This window comes from Podarcis erhardii (assembly GCF_964252035.2).
Source record: "Podarcis erhardii genome assembly, chromosome: 10".
Taxonomy (NCBI): Eukaryota; Metazoa; Chordata; class Lepidosauria; order Squamata; family Lacertidae; genus Podarcis; species Podarcis erhardii.
In genome coordinates, this window is record NC_138500.1 from 39,459,239 (window position 1) to 39,486,418 (window position 27,180).

Consider the following 27,180-nt stretch of genomic DNA (forward strand, 5'->3'; position numbering starts at 1 on the left):
AGCCTTTGGCCATCAAGCCAGCTCACAGCTCTCCTGTCAATCAAGAACTCAGGCAGAATGTTTCTCTAAGCTTTGCTACCTGAGATTCTTTAGCTGGACATGTCAAAGATTGAAACTGGGACCATGTGCAAGAAAAGTTTATGTGCTACCACTGGGAGATGAGTCTGGCCTGCATGAGAAATTAATGGGTAGAGCTTTGAGGTTTTCAATCTTCTCTAGGTTCCTGCGGAATTGAATATTCATTTAATCATAACAGATCTCCCCTTAAGGTTGTTCATTCTGCGAAACCAACCTTTGGACTAATAAGGATCATCACCTCTTTCTCTTTCATCTGCAAAATGCATGTGGATAATGAATTTAGAATAGAAATATTGGCTACATGAATTGTTAGGTTTTACTGCACCTGTGTCTGAAGTTCTAAGGAGCCTTTCACTGGCCAGAAAATTGTAATAAAACTTCTGAAGCATAAAAACAAAGTGAAACTTCTAAGCTGGAATATCACACACACACACACACCCCCACTGACTTTTAAGTTATTTGTCTAGGAAAAACTGCGCTGAATGCCCCCACCCCCGCAAATAAAAAGCTGGTGTTTTATTGCAGATATATTCTGTTACAAGTTCTTGGTGTGCTAGTAGTGCGTTTGTGGTGGATTTATTCTGCTTTAGTTTGTTCCGTGATGCTTCCACAATTCTACCCATGATTGTTGTCCAGAGGGGCAAAAGTGCAACAAAAGAGGGCCAAAAATAAACCAGAATGTTTGTAATATAAAAAGTTATGGGTAAACTCATCAGAAAGTGAGGGGATTTGCACTTATGGGAAATGGACATGGGATAACTCAGTGGATGGAGCATGAGATTCTTAATTTCAGGGTCATGGTTTCGAGTCCCACATTGGGCAAATGATCTTTCCATTACAGGGAGTTGGATGAGGGGACCCTTATATTCCCTTGCAACTCTACAAAGCCATTTCCCATTCCCAGGGAGATGTCATTGCGGGCTGGGAGCAAGCCCTCCCCACCTGCGCAGGGCGGGATTGCCCCTGTGCCATAGAAGGAGGAGGAGGAGGAGGAGGAGGAGGAGGAGGAGGAGGAGGAGGAGGAGGAGGAGGAGTTTGTATTTGATATCCAGCTTTATCACTACCCTAAGGAGTCTCAAAGTGGCTAACAATCTCCTTTCCCTTTCTCCCCCACAACAAACACTCTGTGAGGTGAGTGGGGCTGAGAGACTTCAGAGAAGTGTGACTAGCCCAAGGTCACCCAGCAGCTGCATGTGGAGGAGCGGAGACGCAAACCCGGTTCACCAGATTACGAGTCCACTGCTCTTAACAACTACACCACACTGAATGGTCCTCAGCCATGCCACCCTTAGGCTGTCCAATTCGGATGATCCGGGGGTGTGGTGCAGGCTATTTAAACTGCCCATGGCCGAGGACTCGCCCCTGTTTTTCTCCCTGCTTGGCCAGTTCTCCTGCCCCTCCCTCAGGTTAGGCTCTTTTATTTCTTGACCTTGCTATGGACCTTGGTTGGTTGCCTTGGTTGTCCAAAGGGCCTGGTAGGAATTTTTCCACTTGGCAAATTGGCATCAGCCATTTGGTTTTCTCGCCTACCTTGTAGCAAATCATTACAACTTTGTAAGGTTTGGTGGTTAGGCATTGGAGTATTAGGTTGAAGGGGAGGGGAGGTAGTGGCCATCACCTACCCCTCCTAATTCAAGGGTATTCCTTTAAAGGAATCCTGGGGCGTGGTCTCCGTCTGAAGCCCCAGATGAGGGGCTAGGGCCATGGCATGACCCCTAGCGATGACCCTGGGGGAGTCCCTAGTTGATATGCATCAGCAGGGCTCCTCCTACTGGTGGTTAACCCTTCCAAGACTCCTGCAGACGGGCAGGAGTCAGATATTGTTGTGTGGTTTCCAATGCCTAAGCCAATACCACTCACATTCTGTAACCAATAAAGTTGTGGCCTTTTTTCGCCCATTTACCAAAAATACTGTTTCATGTGTCTTTATTACACTTCCTGGGAGGGTTTGGGACCTTGCCACACAATTCTATGATTCTATGAAGCAGTGTGACCTCCCCTAAACCTCTGCAGGCACAAACAGCACTGAAAGTGGGATTACATGTCACTGCCCCAATAGCCTCATGAGCACAAATAACCATGAATGAAAAGGATATGGTGTCTGTAAGTGTGTGTCAATATCCTGAAACAGATATTACACTGCTTTATATGCAGGGGTATACTCTGTTTAGCGCCCAAAATCTTCTGATATAGTTGTATTATTAAGAGGGTTCATATCACAGCAACAACAGCTTCAGAAAGCATGATAATATGTTGGTGTCAAATGTGCATTAGGGATGAACAGACCAGTCTAAGTCTCTCCCATATCTGTTTTGCTGATATTCAGACATAGATCTATTCCATTATACAGACTCTCTGAAAAAGCTGCAAGTAAATTATACACATTTTGTGCACACTCTTTCCCTAGAACACAAGTAATTAAATTCATTTCAAAGCTTTTCAATGTGTTTCCCAAAATATGCATTAGATGGACTCTTTTAAATGTTTTTTTTTTTAAAAAAAACAGCATTTACAACAAAAACTGCACCACAGAATTCAGATAAATGTGCAATGCAATCGATAGTTTTGTTCTAATTCTCAAGCAAGTCTAGGAAAATTGAATTTTTTGGTCTACTGAGAAAAGTCCAGTGAGAAAAGTAGAGTGAATTGTTTCCTTCCCCATTCTTAGTATATATGCTGAGACAAGCAATCAGTTTACAATATTATACCAACTCTGAAGGTAAGAAGGTATAGGATTGCTGTATGAGGTGCTATGGTCCCAAAGAGAGATTTGCAACAACAGCCATAAAATTGGCTGTAATAGAATCAAAGAATTGTAGAGTTGGAAGGGATACCAAGCGCCATCTAGTCCAACCTCCTGCAGTGCAGGCATCTCAGCTAAAGCATCCATCCCACCTATGCTTAAAAACCTCCATGGAAGGAGAGTCCACAACCTCCCAAGGGAGACCATTCCTCTGTCAAATAGCTCATACTGCCAGAAAGGTCTTCCTGATGTTTAGTTGGAATCAACTTTCTTGTAATTTGAAGCCATTGGTTTGAATCCTACCCTCCAGAGTAGGGGAAAACAAGCTTGTTCCCTCTTCCCTGTGACAGCCCTTAAGATATTTGAAGGTGGCGATCAAATCTCCTCTCAGTCTCCTCTTTTCCAGGCTAAACATACCCAGCTCCTTCAACCGTTCCTCATAAGGCCTGGTTTCCTAGCCCTTGATCATCTTTGTTGCCCTCCTTTGCACTTTGTATTTAGTGGTATTGAGAACATAAACAGTATCAAACTTCTCAAGGTGCTGTCTATGGGTTTTGGTTTTTTTTATTCCCACCCCTTCTGTACTAAAGGATAAAAATCTATTACATGAAATGCCATTGCAGCACAGTGTGATAGTATACCACTTGTATTTACTGTGTCACTTCTAATTTACCGTATTTTTTGCCCTATAGGACGCACTTTTTCCCCTCCAAAAATGAAGGGGAAATGTGTGTGTGTCCTATGGGGCGAATGCAGGCTTCGCGCACCTCTCCGCAAGCAGCGGGAGCCCGGCACTGGGCTCCCGCTGCTTGCGGAGAGTTGCCTGCATGCTGAAGCCTGCACGCGCTGAGCTCAGCGTGTCCAGGCTTCGCGGACCTCTCCGCAAGCAGCGGGAGCCAGCGCTGGGCTCCCACGGCTTGCAGAGAGCTGCCTGTTTGGGGGCTGGGGTCGGGGGAAGCTCGGGCTTCCCCCGCCCCAGCCCCGTGCCTGGGGGGGAAAAAAATAATTTCCCCCCCTTTATTTCCCCCCAAAAAAACTAGGTGCGCCTTATGGGACGGTGCGTCCTATAGGGCGAAAAATACAGTAACTGGATTTGACAGAAGGGTAGAAGATGTTTATTATAGCCTGCTTTCACATTTTGAGTTTGAATTTCTGCATTAATGGATTCGTTGGAAGCAGCCTCATTTGATCCACATGGAGGAATCGATCAGGCCATCTCTATGGATTCCTCCTGATGTTGACCTTAGCCAGGAAAAGCAGCCTTAGCAGCATGGTGACAGCAAAGGGCTCAGTTCCATTGCTGGTCAGACATATAGGAGAGCATGTTGCTGTAACCTGATTGATCTGTCAATTTAGATCAGTAATGCTAGATACTAGAACGGCAAGGCTATCAGGAAATCTCTAGTAAATTAGAAAGATAACCTCCAGCCACCAATTTATCTTGGTATCTAGCACAAATAGCTAGTGCTAGTTCAGCTATTATCAAGGGTGGGGAAGAGATGGTACACAGTCCCCAGAGTCATCTCTGTCCAGGCAGAGTCACTTTTCTGTAATACATAAATTGAACGCCCTTTTATTTTCTGAAAGACAAAGTTTATAGACCTCTTCGAAGGCAAGAGCAGGCATTTCTTCCCCAGCAGTCAGGCAAGCTTCAACAGCACTAAAGGAACATACCTTTTATTGACTCACAGCAATCTGAAACAGATAGGTAGCCGTGTTGGTCTGCCATAGTCAAAACAAAATAAAAAAGTTAGTTCTAGGTATGAGCTTTCGTGTGCATGCACACTTCTTCAGTGTATCTGAAGAAGTGTGCATGCACACGAAAGCTCATACCTAGAACTAACTTAGTTGGTCTTTAAGGTGCTACTGGAAGGAATTTTTTTATTTTGTTTTAGTAATCTGAAATTTATTTTCATCATGAAGTCTTGGGCGTTCAGGAATATTGAAGGAGCAGCACAGTTGTCTCCCAATACTTCTATAGTTAAATACAACTGACTTCTAAATGAAGATTACTAACTCCCTCCTCCCTTGCTATGTCTCTTCCCATTCGCTGAGCATATTGAATTGTATTTGTGTTTCTTTCTCATAACAGCAATGGAAGATGATGTTCTCCAGATCTTGCAAGGGTTTATTGACAGAAACTTGGGATGGGAAGTAACAGGTCCAGAGGGTGGATGTGGTCCACCAGTCCTCTCTGTCAAGCCTGCAAGACTATCCCCAGGCCACATGCCTCCCCTGGATTGATTCAGACCCTGGATAAATATGTGTGTGTGAGAGAGAGAAGGTAGAAAGCTCAGAATTTTGCATGGATAGAATGCAGCCTACTGCACAAGTGTAAGAGACACTCTAATTGCCCTATCCATTTTTTTCCCTCCAGCCCCACCCACCACATTCATGCAGCCCCTGGAAGGTTACCCACAAATGAATGTGGTCCTTAGACAAACTGCCATGATCCCTGAATCTAGCATCAATGCAGACACAGAGCTGGAGGTCGCAGGGACACCAGCTAAAGAGCAAGATCAAGTTCAGGGCTTTGATCCAGCTACTGGAGATCAGGAGAGCACCGTGCCTGAGGCTCTTTGACAGGAACCACAGGAAGAATCTCCTGGACGACCAGAACCTGTGGGGTCAGACCTTCACAAGTTCCTAGCCTGGAGCTTGTGCGTTGCTCTTTGTCCATGGGGAGCACTTACTGCGGTATTGGAAGCTCAGCAAGGGTGTACTCAGGTTGTTGACTGTTATGTACTGAGTTGAATAGGATCCAAAATGCAGCAGTCTGATTGGTCCTAGAACAATGCATCAGTATGATTGGTCTGCAGGAGCCACCCAATCCAGCTCCAGGTGGAAGTGAATCCACAACCGGAATTAGCCAATCCCGGAATTAGCCAATCACGTGCAGCCCATTGTGTAAATAATGTATATAAAGCAGATATTGTGGGGGAACTTTCATTCCTCCTCACCACTATGAGCTGAATAAAGAGCATGAAATCCACTCTGGACTCCGAGTATATTTCATTGACCCAACAAGGATCCAGGTGAGACTTATAGGCTTATAGCTCACTGCCAGCTCCTCTTCTTCCTGTTTTTCTGCTACAATGATCTTACCCCTTCTCCCATGCACAGTCTTCATTTTGATGAACCTTCTGAGGATAAAGCCTTCTTTCAGTCAAGAGGGTCTCCTTCACAGGCTCTGGGTTTCCCACCAGGTCCACTGCCACCTTTACCCTTGAGGTCCATGGGACAAAAGGAAAGATCAGTTGTCAAGGGTTAGTGGGTGACTGAGGGCAGCTATGCTTGAGATGAGGCATGTCAGGCTGATCTTCCAGCTTCTCAGAAGTGGAATTAAATGATATCTTGGAGGGGGGGGGGTGAACTTAAACTGGAACTCATCCCTTTAAAAAATGAACTCCCCTGCCACAGAGATGTCTCATTAAGCATGTGATTTGCCATTATGTGCTTGGTTTTTATTCCCCAAATAATAGCTGGAGGAGTATTCTGCATTGGGATCAGGGCATCGTGGCAGAGGGGAGGAGGAGGGAATTAAGAGTCCCAATTTGGCCTGAGCCTCCCTTTCTGCAGCCACTTTGTCTCCTTGTGGTGTGGTTGTCATCGGTGAAATTAGCCATTCTGGAGGAACTGGTCCAAGATGAGGCAGAGGGTTAAATTCCTCCCCAGTCCAAACCACAGGCCAAATTTAAGTTTGTTCTTTTAGCTCTGGAACACAGATAAAGTTCTTTATAATGTCTAGCACACTGTTAAATATCAGTAGGACACCTCTAACAGTTGATGACAGGTTACTAGATATTATATTTCACTCCTTGTTACTTTTCTAGCAAAACGTTGCACTTTTAGATTTGGATTCAGGTAGGATTTGATACTATGAATTTTACCATACTTGGGATTTCACAGTGTTTTCGGTGTGTTATCCTCCCACATCACTCTCCACTGCTAACTTTCTCAGCTGGGTTCCAGTATCACATTGCTTTGGGGTGGGGGGAATAAAAGGTATAAAGTGTGTGATGAAATAGTTTTAGACAATTTGCTCTATCCCCTTGTTTTTGTAGTGCACATTGTATAATGTATATATTATACATTGCTAGAGTATGGCTTTCTTTAATATAACTATTATGCAGTGAATGCAAACATCTGCTTTATGGTCCCCTTTTCAGCAAGGATTTGTAGGACTGGGCAGTTTTTCTATTGCTCTCTTTTGTTGTTCTGTTTGCATTTTGCATGTTGTACAAGCGATAGTCAATTTGTATCCTCAGTTGATAAAACTTGGGAGGCCATATTGCAGCCTGTGCACTGAGACATCCCCCCTCTCTGTTTAGTAGCCTTGGTGTATCCATCCCACATTCTCTGTTTAGAATCCCCACGGCCCACCACACAGAGGCAAATAATGCACCCCCACACTATACAAGCAGGGATGAGTGGAATTAGATGGTTTCACTTTGTGGAGTTTGGGCAGAGAGGACAATAGAACCCTGCTGCCCTGCCCAAACTCCAGAGTGGCTTATAGAATATGGAATCTGGTCTCTGTCATTGACTCAGCATCTATGCAGGAGCATTTTCCTGAACACTTGCTGGATGTGAAGGTTCTAGCACTACACCAGGCATGAAGAACAATTTTCAGTCCAAGAGCTGCATTTTCTAACATGAAAATAGTGAGTGAGGCGAGAGACAAAGAGTGGGTGGGGCAATGGATGTGACTGCATAGTAGGTTACATTTTAGCCAAACTAAAGTCAGAGATCTATGCAGTTCACAGGACTTGAGAAGGACATGAAACGAGGCAAGTGTAGGGTATGGACTAGAAAGAAGGGGAGTGGTTCTGAGGCCATGACAGAGGAACCCAGAGTGCTTCATTTGACCCCTGAGCCTGAGCTTCCTTACCCCTACATTAGACCTTACATGCTGGTGGCCTTGCTGCAATAGAGTGAGAGGACCTTAGTTTACCATCCCTTCACTGTGCACACATTTTCCCTCCTGTAATGCAGAGAGCACTCCATAACCCAGGATGAGGTCTCTGATCCAACCAGATGGTAAGGTTACTGGTGCAGCCCAGGTGGCTGCAATAGATTTCCCCCTTCCATCTTGAAGGTTAACTGCAAGCAGGTGACAATAGTGAGGTTGTAGGAGTAGGAGAAGCAGTAGGTCAAGGAAGCTCTTGGTGGTTTCCTCACCACCACAGCTATTTCATGGACCTCAGTATATACCCAACTATGCCAATCTCTGTAGCTAACCCTAACTGCAAATGTGGAGGGTTTTCCATTTCTACTTGGGTATGATGCCTGCCTGTAAAAAAACCTTTTACAATTGCTATCTTGTTAGGCTTCAGAAGCAGCACCTTACTAGGAGTAAACAAGATGTGAGTCCACCTTTATTCGGCTTAGTCCTGCCCACACTTAGGCTCCAAATAAAGATTTCTATAAAATAATGATTTCATTCAACTAAATTACGCAGAGCGCATTGAGTGACCTTTTCCAATTTCCAATTACAAACCTGTCCATTTCTAGAGTGTTTTCATTTACTTTTCCTATCCTTAGCTTCTCTTTGTCAATCAATTAAAAGACCCGTTCCTTTGTTTCAGGCTATAAATTAACTGTAATGTTTACCAGGTTTCATTCAGACCTTGTGTGTTCTTTTGCTCATGGTAAATTGTACATTCAGACTCAGGTTTTCCTGCCATGCCAAACTTAGATTATATATTTTTAAAAAAGAAAAAAAATACACCCCCTGCTCCCTATTTTTGTCTCACTCAAAGTAATGAAATCCAAATCAGCAGCTACATCTACAATACTGTCAAGCTGTGTTTGAGCCATGCCACAGATGAATGCTTGCTAGTCTCACTACAAGGTGAACTAATATTTGGAGTTCCCTCAGAATCTGCTGTTAGTCCATCTCATCAAGTGTCATCTATTTCAAGGGGGAACTCTGCAGCAGAACAGCTCCTCCAGCCTTCCAGCATTAGGTTGTCTTATTTTTTTTATTGTTGGATAGAAGCTATGATTACTGTCTGAGAAAATGTCATCCTTTCTGCTGTGAATCAGCACAGAAATGGTGTGGCACCTGAAAGGTCCTACTTATTAGATGACTGGGAGAACTGAAAGGGACAAGCTGAGGTTCAGGGGAATCTTTTATCATCTCCAAGAGCAGCACACATGAATACAGTGCATAGCTGAAGATCTACATTTTGGAACACAATGAAAATGGGACAATGGATGATATCCAGCATTAGGCATACACAGAGTAGAGCCGTTGAGTCTGCACTGAGTGAGATTTAGTTGGATATCACCCACTATCTGGCCCACACATTGTAACTCTGTTTAATGTACCATGCATTCCCTGGGGAGACAAATAAGCAGAACTTCAGATCAAACATAAAATAAGAAAAGATATCTGGAAGTTTCTAGGATGGTGGCAACCTACCTGAATGTGACTTTAGGATGTGTGCATAAATCATAATGTATGCCATTTTTGCACTGTCCAAAAGAGGGACTATATATTTCCACTGTGGTGAAATGCAGCCACATAGGTAATTCAAATATTTATCAGTGGAAAGTTGTGCATGCTTTTCCCTAATTTGGGTGCAGTGATGAAACACAAACAGGAGGTGGTGATTGTTGCATCCTGCAGTGTTTCAAGCCACCCTGAATTTAATGTATTGCAGTAGAACATTTTTGAGAGGGGCAATATTAAATGGATTGCAAATAGCATAGCTTTGCTCAGAGCAATGAGAATACTGCCAAACGTAGGGGGGTGGAGATAAACATTCAGTGTGAACAAAAATATTGTAAAGTCTATGCTTGTATCTCCAGAACACTTCTGACCTCACCGGGTATCTTGTAGCAATCCATTTGGTGGTGGTGGGGAGATAATTCTGTGTCTAATTTGTTAATCGCTGAATCGGAAATGATCAACTCACATCTCACAATTGTAAAAATGCACCTTCACTTGTGATCAGAAAGGTTTAAATAAATGTTTCAGTGGTATAAAGGTTTAAAGGGAAGAATGAAGTTTGAGGCTGTAGGCAAAGGGAGTGTAGTGGTGAACCCGAACCTACAGACTGGAATTAATTGTCCTTTAAAGAAGTAATAAATGAGAATTGATGAAACAACAGTATGGGAATGAACATAATGGAGCGTTGACATGTTGGTGCATCTGTTTTCCCAATCTAAAGAAGGATGTCTGCATTGATTTAGCAGATCTTCCTTGGTTTACGTAAGTGCAAGTCTGATGTTTAATTCAGAAGGAAGAAGAATGCTAATTTGTGCAAATTTTGTCACTGTGTACTGTTTGCTTGGTTTTTAAAAACACACAGACACACACATCAACAAGAGCCAATTAAGTATTCCCTGGGAGGAAAATAATTACATGTTTTTCTTCATTTAAAAATAAACTGTAGCTTACGCCTGCATTTTGGTATGTACTGTAGTTCTCAAACAAAGGAATTTCAACAAATGAAGCATTTTTTTCTGAGTGTCAGCACTTTGACACTTGCCCTACCTAGTTTGCTTTCCAAATCCATCCCCAGCTCTGCTAATATAATGACTACTTTGCACTTCTTTGCCTTACAATGAGATCTGGTTCTGCTTGGAGTTAGAGATGGAGAAATGCCTTTTCTGCTAATGATTAATTACATCTTGATTTGCTACCTGCATTTTCCTGGCTATCTTTCTTCTGGTATCAAAGTGAACTGAAATTTCAACCATTTCTCTGGACAAAGCCTTATTATCTATAATCCAATTACCACGCTGCATCCTCACCACCTTCATTGTAAGAGCACTAGACCCAGCCAGAGAACTGTAAGCCCAAGCCTAAAAACAAAATCTATTTTTATGTTTTGCTCTGAATACCAGCTCTGGATGAATGAGAGATGACCCCAGAAGCATTTTAAGCAAATGATAGGTCCCAAAAGGTATAATTTCATCTGTGTCCAGCATTTTGAATAGGATTCTTCTTTATTATTACCATAGCAATTGGATTGATTTTATGATTTGAGACTTCACTATTTAATATTCTGTATCTGGAAAAGCAAAGATTTTTAAAGGAACAATTGCACATCTCCAGTCTTGATGTTTTATGCCTTTGTTCCCTCCAATGCAATCCTTTATTGCAAAGCTGCCTTTCCCCCCTGTTCATTTGATCTTATTCTGACACTTTTTTCTTTTCTTTTTTTTACGAGTGGGTAGCCACTGGAAACTTGCTATTACCACAGTTGTGAAGTGTTGACTCTCAGGTTTGAAATGAATGCATTAACTCCTCTTGCAAGCTCATTTCTCTCTCTTTCTCTTTGAATCTTTTGTGGCATCTCTGTGACAAACAGTAACATGCTCTGCTACTGTGAGGGCAGAGTGAAGCAACACAGTGGGAAGCTTGGAAAAATATTGTGGAATTAATTTTTATTTCTAAAGACCTTTTAACTGGCACTCTGCACCCAGAATCCATAAGTACATATGAATCAGTTTCTGTTCCATGACCCATTAGTATGGCCTCAGTTCTGTGTTTTATGGATTATATTTTTTAAGAAGTATGAACGATCACCTTTAAATTGTACACATTTTGTATTTATTTTATTAAGTTATAAATTTCCTTTTACATTCATCTCAATGTGTATGATTTTTTTCTTAAGAAAGTACAGCCATACCTTGGTTGCTGAACGCCTTGGAACTCGTACGTTTCAGCTCCCAATAGATCGAAAACTGGAAGTGAGTGTTCCAATTTTCGAATGAATTTCGATGAATGTCCAGCACAGCTTCCGCAGCTTCTGATTGGCTGCAGGATGCTCCTGCAGCCAATCGGAAGCCGAGTCTTCATTTTTGAACAGTTCTGGAAGTTGAACGGACTCCTGGAAAGCATTCTGTTCGAGAACCAAGGTACGACTGTACAGAAAACAACTAAAGACTGGTTTAAAGCAAAGGAAAATACCTTTTCATCTAATTGGAAAAGCTTGTTGAATCAAAAATGTTTTCAGTTGTTTCTGGAAAGTACACAGTGTGGACACCTGTTGTATCTTGATGGAGATACTTTTCCATAGAAACTGATGAAGCCCTGCAAGCCCAGCCCTGAGTTTCTGTGGCTTCTAATATTATGGAGAGGTGAAACTTACCTGAAAACACAGATTTCCCTTATATTCCTACTGGGAATATAAGGGATAAAACAGACTCACTGTATCCATTTAACATGCATTCTTCTCCCTTAAATACATGTTCTTGTATGCTTTGCAGTGTATTTCCACCTAAAATGTACATTTTTGAGCTGAATATAAAAACTAAATAGAGCTTGCTGGATTAGGCCAATTACCCATCTTGTCCACCTTGCTGGCAGATGGCATTATCCCTGCTCCCACAATCCCAATCTTTTTTGGAAATTTACACTCTTCCTCCCCCCCACCCCCACTCCATTCTTACCAGGGAGAACCGCTACAGCTATCATTCTGAAATATGGCAGGCTTTGTACGCTTAGAAGGGGCAGCCATGCCTGTAAACTGAATCTAATGCTGGCAGAAAATAAAGATGCTTTAAAACAAATTGATTTTAAAAGCATCCCTACATGAAAACACCTGTATGTCTCTGCCTACAATTTGGCAGCCTGGATCCACTCTGGATGGGCATGTGTGCCTGTAAATGCCATCTACTTTGAAAAAGGGGAAACAACATTTTTAGATTCCCCATTATAGTGAATGGAGGGGGGGGGACAAAGCTTTGCTTTAAATGTATCTAATTCAGACCCAAATAATGAACTGAATTGGAGAGACACATACACCTAGTCAAGATACATTCATTATTATGATTTTCCCTGTGCTTTCAGTTCGTTAGCAATTTCCTATTTAGACACAGTGGTGAGAGTTTCTCCATTGCTTTTGGATCTGATTTGTTTGCAGTTCCATCCAGTGCTATAAAAACAAGTACTGGTGCCTTTTTATTCATTGCAAAGTTTCACATATGCTTGGCCTTTATAGTGGCAGGCCATGGGGAGATAATGTATTCTCTTCTAAGAGCATTTTAAACACATTGGCTCACAATTTATTTTGTCCTCTGACACCAAGACATCGCAACACATCCCATTTTCACTTCTGCTTTTCGTTCCCCAGAAAGCTCTCTCTGTGCTTGAGTGAGCTGCGTAAACTTCATTCCCCCAAATGGCTGGAATTTGCAATCTCTTCACATCATCATGCTGTTAAATGATTTCAATACGCATTCTTACTGGGACATCCAACTTCCTATGCCTGGATGCAATGGAGAAATACAACCATACATCTAGTTAAATAGAAATCTATGCTTAAGCCTTTGAAACAGATACACATAAATGCTTGAGGACATTACCAACTTTAATTGTACATGTGGTATGTGACAGCCTGCTATTTCGCAGCTCCGAGAGAGACGTTTTTGTACTCTAGACATGACAAAATCATGCCCGGCTCTATAGCTTATTTTCCACCTCTTGAATATTTGACAATTTATCACTGCTTATTTGCATTCAAGAGATGGCTTTTTTTTACCACTGAGGCAAAACCAGGATATTAATTGGGATTTTTATTTTTGCCGCATGTAGATGTCTACTCTAAATAAGGGGGGGGGCTGGTGCTGGGAGGAGAATATAGGTCAACATCTTTGGTGAAAACACAGAGGCCATGAGGGGGAGAGAAATAAAATGAATTTGATGTAGGGAATTAGAAATGGCCAGCCATAGTTTGGCTTTTGACATTTTGCTACATGTGGATTTCAGACAAAAAAGTGGGCATAAATAGCTATTCTAAAAATAAGATAAATACTTTTTAAAAGACAATACTCTAAGGATGATGGGAAAAGTCGATTTAGTTCATCTGTACATGAGCTGTGTGAATAAGCAGCACATTCTGACTTGACTGAGCAAATACAGTGGTACCTCGGGTTACATACGCTTCAGGTTACAGACTCTGCTAACCCAGAAATAGTGCTTCAGTTTAAGAACTTTGCTTCAGGATGAGAACAGAAATTGTGCTCCAGCGGCGCAGCGGCAGCAGGAGGCCCCATTAGCTAAAGTGGTGCTTCAGGTTAAGAACAGTTTCAGGTTAAGTACGGACCTCCGGAACGAATTAAGCTCTTAACCCGAGGTACCACTGTATAGAATGCCTCTGGATGCTTCCTCCATGTGGTTGTTCCATGCCGGGAAATGACTGTATGTACAAACTTACAATTGACTGTACCATGTGATTTGTACCTTTGCAAGTAAGGATTATTTGGCAGCAGCCTGGAAATAATCCTCACAAAGCAGTGGCAAGTCTATCTGCCATGAAGACTGGTCCATTAGGGCAGAGGGGGGACCACCTTCAATCACCTCCGCATGCCTGCCTGCTTTCTTCTCCTTAGTCTCATTGTTGCCCCTTATAGAACTCAGCAGGGAGGCAGATGGGGACAAAACTAGAATTTAGTTGGCTCTGCTTGTCATTGGCTTTATTTCCACCTACAATTGCATCACATTCACACCATTCATTTAAAGTATAGTGATACTGCTTTTGCTAGTCAAGGTTTCACCTAAAGAATTCTGGGAGCTGTAGTTTGTAAAGGGTGCTAAGAGTTGTTAGGTAAAGGTAAAGGGACCCCTGACCATTAGGTCCAGTCGTGGCCGACTCTGGGGTTGCAGCGCTCATCTCGCTTTATTGCCCGAGGGAGCCAGCATACAGCTTCTGGGTCATGGGGCCAGCATGACTAAGCCGCTTCTGGCAAACCAGAGCAGCGCATGGAAACGCCGTTTACCTTCCCGCCAGAGCGGTACCTCTTTATCTACTTGCACTTTGACGTGCTTTCGAACTGCTAGGTTGGCAGGAGCAGGGACCGAGCAACGGGAGCTCACCCCATCGCGGGGATTTGAACCGCCGACCTTCTGATCGGCAAGCCCTAGGCTCTGTGGCTTAACCCACAGCGCCACCCGTGTCCCCACAGCACCACCCGCATCCCTAAGAGTTGTTAAGAGACCCCTATTCCCTTCGCAGAGCTAGTTTCCAGAGTGGTTCAACAATCAATCCCGCTTCCCAGGGAGCAGTTTAGGATTTTTGCCTTTTTAATAAAAACCTGCAAGCCTTAGTTTTTCAACTGTCCAAGAATTGTGAGTGTTGAAGTTTGGTGAGTGTGTTAACATGGCTGCTCGCAGTGTGCACAGATGCAAATGCCTGCAGGTGTAACCCAACAGAATTGAGTTAGTCATTCAATTTATTTTACAGGATTGGTTCCAGAATCAATTGCACACTGGCCAATGACCATGTTTCGAAAAAATAAGCACAGGTAGGTTTCCTCCTGAAAGCTATGCACACCATATGTGAGTGTGGGTCTTGACATTTCATAGCCTAAAATAGGAAACGCTTGCATTTTTGATATTTGATGTCCTGGTTATTATGTATGAGCAGATGTTCCATAGGAAGAGTCTATCTAGTCTTCATTCAAATTCTAATCATAGGCTGTGTATACACCATATATTTAAAACATCCCTCAATAATCTTGAGCACTGTGGTTTACTCATCAAAAATCTACAGTTCCCAGCACCCACAACAGTTCCCACGATTCTTTGGAGGGCATGAATGTGCCTTAAATACATGATGTGTATGCAGCCTTACTTTCGTTTTGTTAATCCAGTAAAATAATAGCAGATTATGAGTTAGAATCATAGAATCATAGAGTTGGAAGAGACCACAAGGGCCATCGAGTCCAATTTGTGTGTTTCTGAAAAGATATAACAAGAGTATTATTACTTTATATATACTTCCATATTCATAGCCTAGCATGCTCCTAGCAAATACAAACTATTTAATTAGGTCCCCCCCCCCTTCCTTTAGCAAATGTTAAGCTACCTCTTCAGGCATTTGATCATATATGAGGATTTGTCAGTCACTTTAGATCACTCGCATGCAATGAGCAGTCTTTTTCCTCCAGCAGCTCAGCTTCCTATGGGTGCCTTCAGCAATGCTTAGACATTTCAAATGTGGTGGCAAACTGCATTTCACATTACTGTGAAAAGCTTCTTATGAAATGCATGAAATCAGCAAAATAAACTGGGCTCTGGTGGTTTTCGGTTAACTTAAAGTGGTATTGGGTGCATAGTGATTTCTTTCTCTCTCATTCACCCTGTTCAGTTATTTTGGTCCATCCTAGATGATAATGTGCACTCTAGTCATAGCCCCAGTGTATACACAATAAATGCATCATGGGGACTTTGCACATAATTGATATATGCAGAAAGGGACCCCCAACAGGGAGGGAATCTTGAAGGGAGCATTTAACAGAGAGACATTTAGAATTTTTTTTATTACTGCAGGTGGATGCTGCCATATTACTTGGAATACTTGTGGTAGTGACTCCATTTTGAATTATAACACCTGTGTTAACATCCAATACTAACTCTGTGCATTAAGAATTGAACTTGGACACTTTTAATTCTCAGAGGTTGCAATTGTACAGTCAAAACAACAACAACAACAACAACAACAACAACAACAACAACAACAACAACAACAACAACAACAACATATTATTTATACCGCACCCATCTGGCTGGGTTTGCCCAGCTACTCTGGACGGCTTCCAACAAAATATAAAAATACAATAGTCCTTCAGATATTAAAAGCTTCCCTAAACAGGGCTGCCTTCAGATGTCTCCTAAATGTCTGGTAGTTGTTTATTTCTTTGACATCTGATAGGAGGTCATTCCACAGGGCGGGCACCAGTATCGAAAAGGCCCTCTGCCTGGTTCCCTGTAACTTCGCAGAACCTTTTACTTGCTTTACAGTTTGTAATTTTAAAAAATGCAAACAAAAAGAAAGAAATAGGAATGGTTTGAAATCTGGAATATACTGGAATGGGAAAACCTACCTTGAAAAGTTTGGGGAATAGTGCGAGCAAAGTCAAAGGCAATGCTCCAAATGATCTAAATAGAACTGGAGGCAGGGCACCCAGCAGATTTTTTGAAAGTGTTACAAAAAGCAACATCTTAATACCATAGTTAATTTAAATTGTTTCTAACATCTTCTCATCCACGAAGCTCCCAGTCCCACTCAATAATTTACAAATTGCAATCCGCACTAGTTCTATCTGTCCAATTTCATTTGTGTCTGGTTTGTGATTGCCACTTACTTTCTTCTCCAACCTTTCATCTTTTCACTTTGAAAGTGTCGCTCTCGGCGCTGTGTTTGTTGCTCCAATTCAGTTTTCCAGGAGCAAATGTTGGTACTTAACAAGAGGACAATTCACACTTTCCCCACAGATTGGCTATATTTCTAAGCCATTTTCAACACTTCGAAATCTTAAGAAGATTGAGGAGCAACTGAGAGATTTATACTCATTCCAACATAAATTCAAATGCACATGAAGTTTATTTCATTTTATAGATATTTATTTCATTTATTTCCCACCTGTCCAAGGAGCTTCAGGTGGCATACCTAGTTCTCCCTTGGCTGCTTTAATCCCCACAGCAACCCTGTGAGGTAGGTTAGGCTGAGAGGTAATGACTGGCGCTAGGTCACCCAGTGAGCTTCATAACTACATGGGGATTTGAACCCTGGTTTCCCAGGTACTAGTCCAGGACACTAACCTCTGAACCACTGTGGCTCCCTTGTTGTCTGGGGTGGGTGACCATGGAGTAGAGCCACTGTCCTACCATGCAATCAGTAGTGTGCTTGTGCAATTCTTCAGATAAAAATCATTTAGAGGTTCATCAACAAAACAATATTAAAAGCATAAGAATCTGCAGCAGATATACAGTATCAGATTAAAACTATATAGAACTCAACACACACACACTCACACAACATAGCAATAACACAACCAAAACAAACCAAAACTTGGAATACAGATTATCAGTTTGTTGATGACATTTGTTTTAGTTAAAGTACACCTGCAGATACATTAGTGTTGGATTAGGCCTCTCCACAATGACACATGTGACATGGGTGGATGTAGTAACCTAAATAATATTTAGGTGGCACTATCAAAGATGTTGTAGGAGCTCTTAATTAGCACTACTGTTACAAGGAACTGGGTATGTGAGGAAGTGCTAAATGGCAGCCACCAATTAGTAGCTATCAAGAGGAGATCCTTCAGCACCTGCATATAAATTTAAATTTAAAAGAGGGGAGCTATATGCAATGGGAAACCTGCCTCCTGATGAATTCTCCACATACGAAACCTCCCACCCTCCAAAATGGCCCCAGGTTTTCGGCTTGTTTCCCCTGTTCAGTTTGAGCTGGAAGTTTATGCCTAGAAAATCCAAACATTACTAAAACAGGCACGCTCAGTTGAACATCGTCTCGTTTTATTTTATTTTTTTTAAAAATGAAAATGGCAAGGATGACAACAGAAAAGCCTTTCATGGAACAATCACCCTGACCACAGGGTATAAAATCATACTCTGCCATAAACTTGGTAGTTGTATTAATGGTTATTTATGCTGTGCTACAAAATATTATGATAGTCAGTAAATTATCAGTCAAACAATAAAAGGAATGTATTTATGTAAAGGGTTTTTTTATTGACACTTTTAAATGCCAAATCGTAGTCCTGATGGAGTGAAATGTTATGCTAATAAAGTAATCGGAAAGGGGGAAGCCCACAAAGTTAAATATTGTGCTAAAACGGACTCTGTAGAATAAATGAAAAATGAGTTTTGCCTTTTGGCGAGGATTTATCCACACCGGGGTGTTTTAGGTTTGAGGGGGTTTGGGCAAAGTGACCTCTACTGACCTCTGGTGACCTCTGTCCTTGACTCCTTGGGAATTTCTTGGTGGCAACTATCAGAAGATAATGGAGTCTAGTGGATGTTCAGCCAAGGGGGTAAGGCTCAGTTGCTCTCCTGGCTTCCCCAAACAGTGGGTCAGACACTCCTGCCACATGTGTCAGGGATTGGACTCAAGAGGGCAAGGTGGAGGAGGAATGGTGGAGACCACCTCCCAGGAGAAGAGGAATGCAGCATTGAATTACAGCAGGGGCTTCAGGAGTTTGAGGAAGATCACAGCTCAGAGATAGGCGAACAGAAGAGTTGGGAAGTGTTAGCAGAAAGGGAAGGGGAGACAGAAGCAGAGCAGCCAGCTGACACATCTTCTTCAATAATAATAATAATAATAATAATAATAATAATAATAATAATAATAATAATAATTTATTTATACCCCGCCCATCTGGCTGGGTTTCCCCAGCCACTCTGGGCAGCTTCCAACAAAATATTAAAATACAATAGTGCGTCAAACATTAAAAGTTTCCCTAACCAGGGCTGCCTTCAGATGTCTTCTAAAAGTCTGGTAGTTGTTGTTCTCTTTGACATCTGGTGGGAGGGCATTCCACAGGGTGGGTGCCACCACCGAGAAGGCCCTCTGCCTGGTTCCCTGTAACTTGGCTTCTCGCAGTGAGGGAACCATCAGAAGGCCTTCGGTGCTGGACTTCAGTGTCCGGGCGGAACGATGGCGGTGGAGACGCTCCTTCTAGTATACTGGACTCATTGTTCGTTAAGAGTGCAGGAACAAAGGATTCAGAGGCAATTGACCACGAGCAGCCACCATAAAGGGAGGTACTCTTGTTAGGGAGCAGGGAGGAGGAGACCAGTTGGAGCAACAACATTGTCACAGGGCTTGATGTGTTCTTTTGTCTCTCGCTATTATGAATGAATAAACTCATTAAAAAGGACTCTAGCTTGCTTTCTGGTTTTCTGCAACCAGGGGAGGAATAGCTTTCCCTAAGTCTTGACAACATGCTACACAGAACCAAGCTCCCTGCGCCTTTCAACTCCCTTCTCCTTCTTGGTACGTGCCAGAAGCCTGTTGGGCTGGGAAGCATCATAGCAATGGTGCCCCATCCTCACCAGTCACCACTGGTGTAGCCCAATGGTGAGGTGATTTATAGAATGAAAGGAACAACACGCACAAACAGTCCTCATCTAACTTAAAAGTAAAGGAAGTGCTGCAACAACAACAACAACAACAACCCCATTATAATTTTCTCTCCCCTTTCATAATGTTTGAGTGCAATTTCTTTTCTCATTAATTGACAGGTAATAGTTGGGGGACAGAGTGCAGGAGAATTCTTCAGCACAGTACTAATTTAATGTTGTTGTTTCACCAACACTTGCAGCATTAGCACACCAGAGATCTGTGGTTCAGGCAGACACCCCACTGGTGTAGTTGCTGAGAGCCAACTTTAAATGTGAATCCCAGCATGTGGTATACTTCATGGGTAGGGTTCCCCCCCCCCCTTTCTCCTCCTCTTCTCGCTTGTCTGGCATCATTTTAAAATTGGGCTTGCGATAGACTTTACATAGTACACTAGGGATGTGTAATGTTAAACATTAGGGGAGTATAATTGGATGAAAATGTATTAAATTGCTACTGTTTGGAGTTTGCATCACTGAATAGCAACAAACAAAGGCTGAAAATGACGGATTAGTAGGAGTAGCTCGCTGTGTTTACCATGAATTCCCAGCTGGACTGTGCAAGCTTTGAAAAGTGAATTGGAGTTGGTGTTGCATGAAGTTTTTATTTATTAAATTACTTTAAAATAATATTTATTTATAGTTGTTCCACTGCTATCCATTGAATTTCATGACTGAATCAGAACTTGGACCCAGATCTATTTGGTCGAGGGCCAGCACACAACCAGTTCCATGACACTTTGCTGTCGAGTGTTACAACAAAAATTGGTCTTCTTGTTCAGTGTACTGGTGCCTTTACTTAAATCTGCAAAGGAAGGTCTTCTGCATTTTTAAAGATGGAACTGGCACTAGGATGATGGCTGCACCATACAGAGGTCCAGGTATCATTCAATTCAGCAAAAAATTCGAAGATATACAAGAGTGTGTGTGCGTGTGCACACGCAATCACTAATTTAGGGGGGAATGACACAGGTGTACATAATGTGATGTGTTCCAACCTGCTAGAACAGTGTTATTCAACCTTGGGTCTCCAGCTGACTTTGTAGAAGACATCTTAAGGCAGCCCCGTTAAGGGAAGTTTTATCATGATGTTTTATCATGATGTTTTATCATGTTTTTAATATTCTGTTGGGAATCGCCAAGAGTGGCTGGGGAAACCCAGCCAGATGGGCAGGGTATAATTACTACTACTACTACTACTGGCCAATGGTGAGGAATGGCGGGAGTTGGGGTCCAAAAACAGCTGGGGGAACCCAGGATGAACAACTAGTGCAAAAGTAAGGATATAGAAAAAAATGTCTCCTGAAAATCTCCCCAAGCTACAAATGAAAGAATGACAAGAAATTAAGAGTGGGGATTTTTATTTAGGCAAAGTACATAACAGCATTCTAAACCACAGAGCCTAGGGCATGCCGATCAGAAGGTCGGCGGTTTGAATCCCTGCAACAGGGTGAGCTCCCGTTGCTTGGCCCCAGCTCCTGCCAACCTAGCAGTTCGAAAGCACATCAAAATGCAAGTAGATAAATAGGTACCACTCCGGCGGGAAGGTAAATGGCGTTTCTGTGCACTGCTCTGGTTCGCCAGAAGAGGCTTAATCATGCTGGCCACATGACCTGGAAGCTGTTCGCCAGCTCCCTCAGCCAGTAAAGCGAGATGAGCGCCACAACCCCAGAGTCATTCACAACTGAACCTAACGGTCAGGACTCCCTTTTACCTTTACCTTTACATAACAGCAGCCAGTTTGCACCTAGAAAGCTACACAAGCCAGAATCTTTTGTTAAATCACTCAGCCATTTAATAATATTCTAGTCATTATTAGCATGAATACCTCTTCTCTTGGCTACCCCATATGGACTATCAGAGATGCATTTGCCCCTTTTTTGTGTATCAAAGTGTTGCTTTTATTCACTCTCACTCCATGCTTATTAGCATCTACAGGAAATACAATAAAGGTGATTGTCTAGAACAGCAGGTTACTCTTTCACATAGCAAAAAGACAAGTTTCTATCCAGTTCCCTAATCACAATGTATCAAGCATCTTTTTTAAAAAGCAGAAAAACAGTGTGATGAGAGTCAGTTCAGCATAACTAGCAGAACCCAGCAAAAATTATTAAAAATACTTCTAGCTACACTATCATTATGTGGTTTCAAAAGAAATCTGTTTGCTGAGGATTAATTGCTTTCTGTAACGGGTTTCTCTGTTCATCCGCATAATTCTGTTTGTTGCATGTCTGGTCTGTTGTTATGCTAAATAACAGGGTTTTGAAGATATCAAACAAGAAACAGCTTAGTGCATGATAGTTTGGGGACACAAACATTTCTATTGCCCAGATTTATTGCGTAATGAATTTTGAATCCCAGACACATCTGCTGCTTATTATTTATTGTTGCCGTTAAATCATTTGAGAGCATAAGTTACTGGAGGAATTGTTCAAAGTTGGGGCAAGATCCCAGTTCATCGAAATAGTTAGGAACGTTGCAAAGTCCACAAGTCTAACTCAGTTTAAATAGTGTTTTCCATTATATCTATTTGCGTGGAAACTCTCTCATTCAACATTTAAAGGATTGTAAATCATAGGTTTGCTTGACAAACCCTTTGCCAATACCAGTATGAAGTGATCTGGTTCACACTTTCACACTTTTCTGAATTTCAGGATGCCTTCACCCCAAAAATGTGTTTATAAATATGTTAAGAACTGCATATTGTGTGACAAAATATATTTTAAAATAAGTATTTAAGTGTGAATTCTCATGCAGATGTAACACACATTAATGCAGAACTGGAAAGGAACAGACTTAGGAATGAAAAAATGTGAAAGTGACGCAGATGGGAAATAACTTGATCCCTTGTAAAACACTAAGCTACTTGAACTGGAATTCTTGGTAGATTTTTTAAAAGGGATTATATTTATTTTAATCTTTCCCTATCAAAGAAAAACAAGCAAAAAAATCAACAAGAACTCAAAGCATATGCATTTGGTTTCAGCAAACATAAGAGCAAAACAAGTAGTCAACAGAAAATCATAACACATGCACAAACCAACACTTAGCGAAGCAATCAGGGAACCGCCACAGAAGTAATCATCTAGCCAAGCATAAAGAGAAGAAGGAAAATTAACTCATTCAACCTATAACATCACTCCATAAAGCCACATGAGTTGATGGAGGAGCCTATTATGCTCTTTGACTGAAACATATTTAATAAAACAAAACCATTTCACATAAAACTTTTTTTTCCTCCTTGGAGTTTTCCATTCCCTTAATTGACAAGGGTCACCCCCCCCCCCCATTTAGGGCCACCAACCAAATCTGAGAATACCACTCCTCAAATTAGGTGCTATTCTGCTAATTTACCATTTCAGGATACCACTATGCAGGTTGCAATATAAAAGGAAACCAATGTACTCTGATAAAGTGCCTTTTTCTCTCCAGTATCTAAAATGGACAACAGTGCCAGAAGTGGATCTGGTGACAGCAGCTGCCCCATAATCAGTTGGAGCTCATGGAAAACCTTCTTCCAAAGCTCCTCAATCACTGTGAAATGACCTAGTCCTCCACACAACCTCCAACCATTGGGACTGGTACTATGTGTTATCCTATTCAGAGACTGAGGAGTCAGATATCACCTATGAATTTAAAACAATTCTCTTTAAATTTTGCTGATGCAATGGAGCTTTCTTCCATTTTTTCTGAATTCCCTTACCACCATAAGGTACTAGCAGATTCAGCCAGAAAAATAATAATCCAAATCTGCAATAATCTTAGTCTACAAATGAATGCTGATTAACAACAACCTTCCTGCAAAGTGTGCCTTTGGTCTGAGATACCATACCTCTCCAGATAGTTTAGATTTGCTGCTTTGTCTAAGACCATTCACTGAACTTTACAATTTGGGAAGAATTTGGAAATATCCAATTCCAAATGTCTGTCAGCTGCAGCACTAAAGTAAAAGCAGGGGCAGAGCTTGGTAATACGGTGCCCCGAGTGAGGGCAAAATATGGAGCCCTCTCTATTTCTTCTTTTCACAATAATTCCTTTTGGAAAAGAGTTTGTTGAAGTGCCCTCCCCCTTCTTGCCTTCTGTTCTGTGCATGCTCTCAAGTGCTCTGTTTGGTCTGAGAAAGCACCCACACTGCCCTAAATCTGGCACTGTATAAAGACTCACATTTGTTTTACAATTGTATTTGGGAATGGCTACCCGGGTGGTGCTGTGGGTTAAACCACAGAACCTAGGGCTTGCCAATCAGAAGTTTGGCGGTTCAAATCCCCATGACGGGGTGAGCTTCCGTTGCTCGGTCCCTGCTCCTGCCAACCTAGCAGTTCAAAAGCACGTCAGAGTGCAAGTAGATAAATAGGTACCACTCCGGCGGGAAGGTAAACGGTGTTTCCGTGCACTACTCTGGTTCGCCAGAAGTGGCTTAGTCATGCTGGCCACATAACCTGGAAGCTGTACACCGGCTCCCTCGGCCAATAAAGCAAGATGAGTGCCACAACCCCAGAGTCGTCCTCGGCTGGACCTAACAGTCAGAGGTCCCTTTACCTTTTACCCAAGTACAATAAATATATACCTTTGATCAAGTGTGGAAGGAATACCTCCATATACAATTGGGCATGTACATTTAAATACTCATAAGCAAAGTCCATATTTTTCCAAGTTACTACTTCAGAGTATTTTTGAGAGGAGCATTCCAAATATGATGTCTGTGTGCACAGTTCACATTTGCAGAGAGCCTCATTTATTTTGCGTATCTATACTGAAATAAAAAGTGAATTGCCCTTAAGTCATGGAATATATATCTTTCAAGACGCTTCAGACTACATCTTTCAAATCTCTAAAAACAGTGTAGGCAGTTACTTCCTGCTTCTGATGCTCAACCTTTCATCTACTCATCTTGTAAACACTCCTACAAGCCTGGCTGATGAAAATTAATATTTAAGAACACCATTTGTATCTCGGCATGTCAGAGGAATCTGTTGAACATGGACTACCAAGCAGAATTTCTTCTATATTTTTGTTTGACCCCCATCACAGCTCAGACTCTTGCTATGAATTCTTTTCACCTTAGTTCTCTACAACAGAAGCATTTTGTTAAACATACACACATTGTACATAAATAGATACACAAACTGCTTTGCAGTAGGTGTTAAACGTGACACACATACCTGACCATTTTTTTTTGGTAAAGTATACACATTTGTGAAATAAAGTGTTGCAATAAAAAAGCTGTTTACGCAGTTAGATGCATGAGAGTGGCTGCAATCCTATCCCCGCTTACCTGCAAGTAAGCTCCATGTAATTGAATGGGACTTACTTGTGAGTAGACATGGTTAGAATTCCAGCCATAGATGCCTTTGTGATAGGCCATTAGCCACTTCATTAATTTTATCTTTAAAGTGCCACAAGACTCTTTGTTGTTGTTAGTACAAAAGACTATAACAGGGCTACACTTCTAGAAATGCATTAACTTTGAAAGGACAAGGAAGGCAATTGATTTGTAAATATCTATGGATGGCTAAGATGTTTGTGTCTATTGTGTACTATGATAAATGGAAAAAAGTACATCTATTTCTACATCAGCAGATGATGAAACAGGGGAAAAAAAATACTTGTGCAAAATAAACCCAGAGGCTGTTTTAAAGTAGCAACACTGGTCACTGGCACTGCAGGGGACGCTGTATCAAAGATGTAGAACAGAGTGCGAGAGGCGCCAAATTTTAGCATTGCACAGGGTGCCACTGAAACTTTTTTTTTTTTTTTTATAATAATTTTTATTGATTTTACAACATAAAGAAAAAACAAAACAAACATAATGCGACTTCCCCAAACCTCCCCTTCACTGCATCCAAATTTCAAAATTTTTAGCAATTCTTCATCCCATTTTTATCTTTAATTCTCTTTAAAAAGAGTTTCTGCTTTATAAATTTCAATTTATAGCTGTAATTCTTAGTGTCCAATCCCCTGACATCTTAACATTCCGAAATTTTACAACAATTTTTAAGATAGATTTTAAATTTTTTCCAGTCCTCCTCCACTGTCTCTTTCTTCTGGTCACGGATTCTGCCGGTCATCTCTGCCAGTCCCATAAATTCAGTCACCTTGGTCTGCCATTCTTCCAGAGTAGGTAGTTCTTTAGTCTTCCAATACTTCGCCAAAAGGATTCTTGCTGCTGTTGTTGCGTACATAAAAAAGGTCCTATCTTTCTTTGGTACCAATTGGCCGACCATGCCCAAGAGAAAAGCCTCCGGTTTCTTTACAAATGTCCACTTAAGGATTTTCTTAATTTCATTATAGATCATTTCCCAGTAGGCCTTAATCTTTGGGCAGGTCCACCAAAGGTGATAAAAAGTTCCTTCACATTCATTACACTTCCAGCAATTGTTATTGGGCAAATGATATATCTTTGCAAGCTTGACTGGGGTCATGTACCACCTATAGATCATTTTCATTATGTTCTCTTTCAGGGCACTACATGCCGTAAATTTAATACCTGTGGTCCATAACTGCTCCCAGTCAGCAAACATAATATCATGACCAATATCTTGTGCCCACTTAATCATGGCTGATTTAACCGTTTCATCTTGTGTGTTCCATTTTAGCAGCAGATTATACATTCTAGACAAATTCTTAGTATTGGGTTCTAGCAATTCTGTTTCTAACTTTGACCTCTCCTTCTGAAATCCTAGTTTTCGGGTGCCACTGAAACTTGAGAGCCCAAAGTCCACCACTGATAGACCAATTGCAATGGGACAGAAGGCAACGTGAATGAATGTTGGAACAGACTGTGGCACCTTTCTATGTTCCTATTTGCATCCCATTGGTTCTTGATCATAGCTTGAATTGAATTTAAACTTTAGCCTAGAGGAGCACTGAAATATACTCAGAATTGAGTGTTGACAGGCCAATCAGGTTGCTGATTCACTTCCTCCTGGAGCTGGACTGGGTGGCTCCTGCAGACCAATCAGGTTGCTGCCTTCTAGGATCCTACCTGCCTATTGTTCTAGGCTCCAAGCTCAGTACATAACAAGCACAAAGAGAATTGAAAGAGAAGAAAGAGAGCAATGAGAAGAAACAGAATACCTTCCAAGTAGGATATTGCCTAGGATAAAACATTCCCATCTACACCACAAATATAAAACTAGTCACAACCAGTCTAACCAGTACAAACTCCTCCAAGCATCCCTGGGGATTTAGTAAGGAATTATGTGTGATTCCTGGTGTCTAGTTCAAAATAGTTTGTCTGTTTAAAATCCACGGTGCTAAACTAGTTTAAAAAGCAAGGTTACATTTGCAGTGAAGATGTGCCCAGGGCTCTGGTAGTAAGACCAAAGCCAGTGTTCAGCAGGAGCCTGCTCCAGTCTGGTGCCCTCTGCATGTTTTGGATTACAGCTCCTATCTGCTGAAGCCAGCATGACCAATGGTCAGAGATCATGGGAGTTGTAGTGCAAAACACCTGGAGGGGGTACCATTTCCAGGT

At 41.8% G+C, this 27,180-nt stretch overlaps 1 protein-coding gene across 4 annotated transcripts in view; it reads left to right on the plus strand.

The window, feature by feature from the left end:
• Positions 1-27,180, plus strand: part of MGAT4C (MGAT4 family member C) — a 322,866-nt gene that overhangs the window by 214,145 nt on the left and 81,541 nt on the right. The window contains exon 2 of one of the 4 annotated variants that reach the window (XM_081878290.1): positions 15,022-15,082. The exons of the other annotated variants lie outside the window; for them this stretch is intronic. The gene's annotated coding sequence lies outside the window, so the exon portion shown is untranslated. The remainder of the gene's footprint in view (positions 1-15,021; positions 15,083-27,180) is intronic. 4 annotated transcript variants of the gene reach the window in all.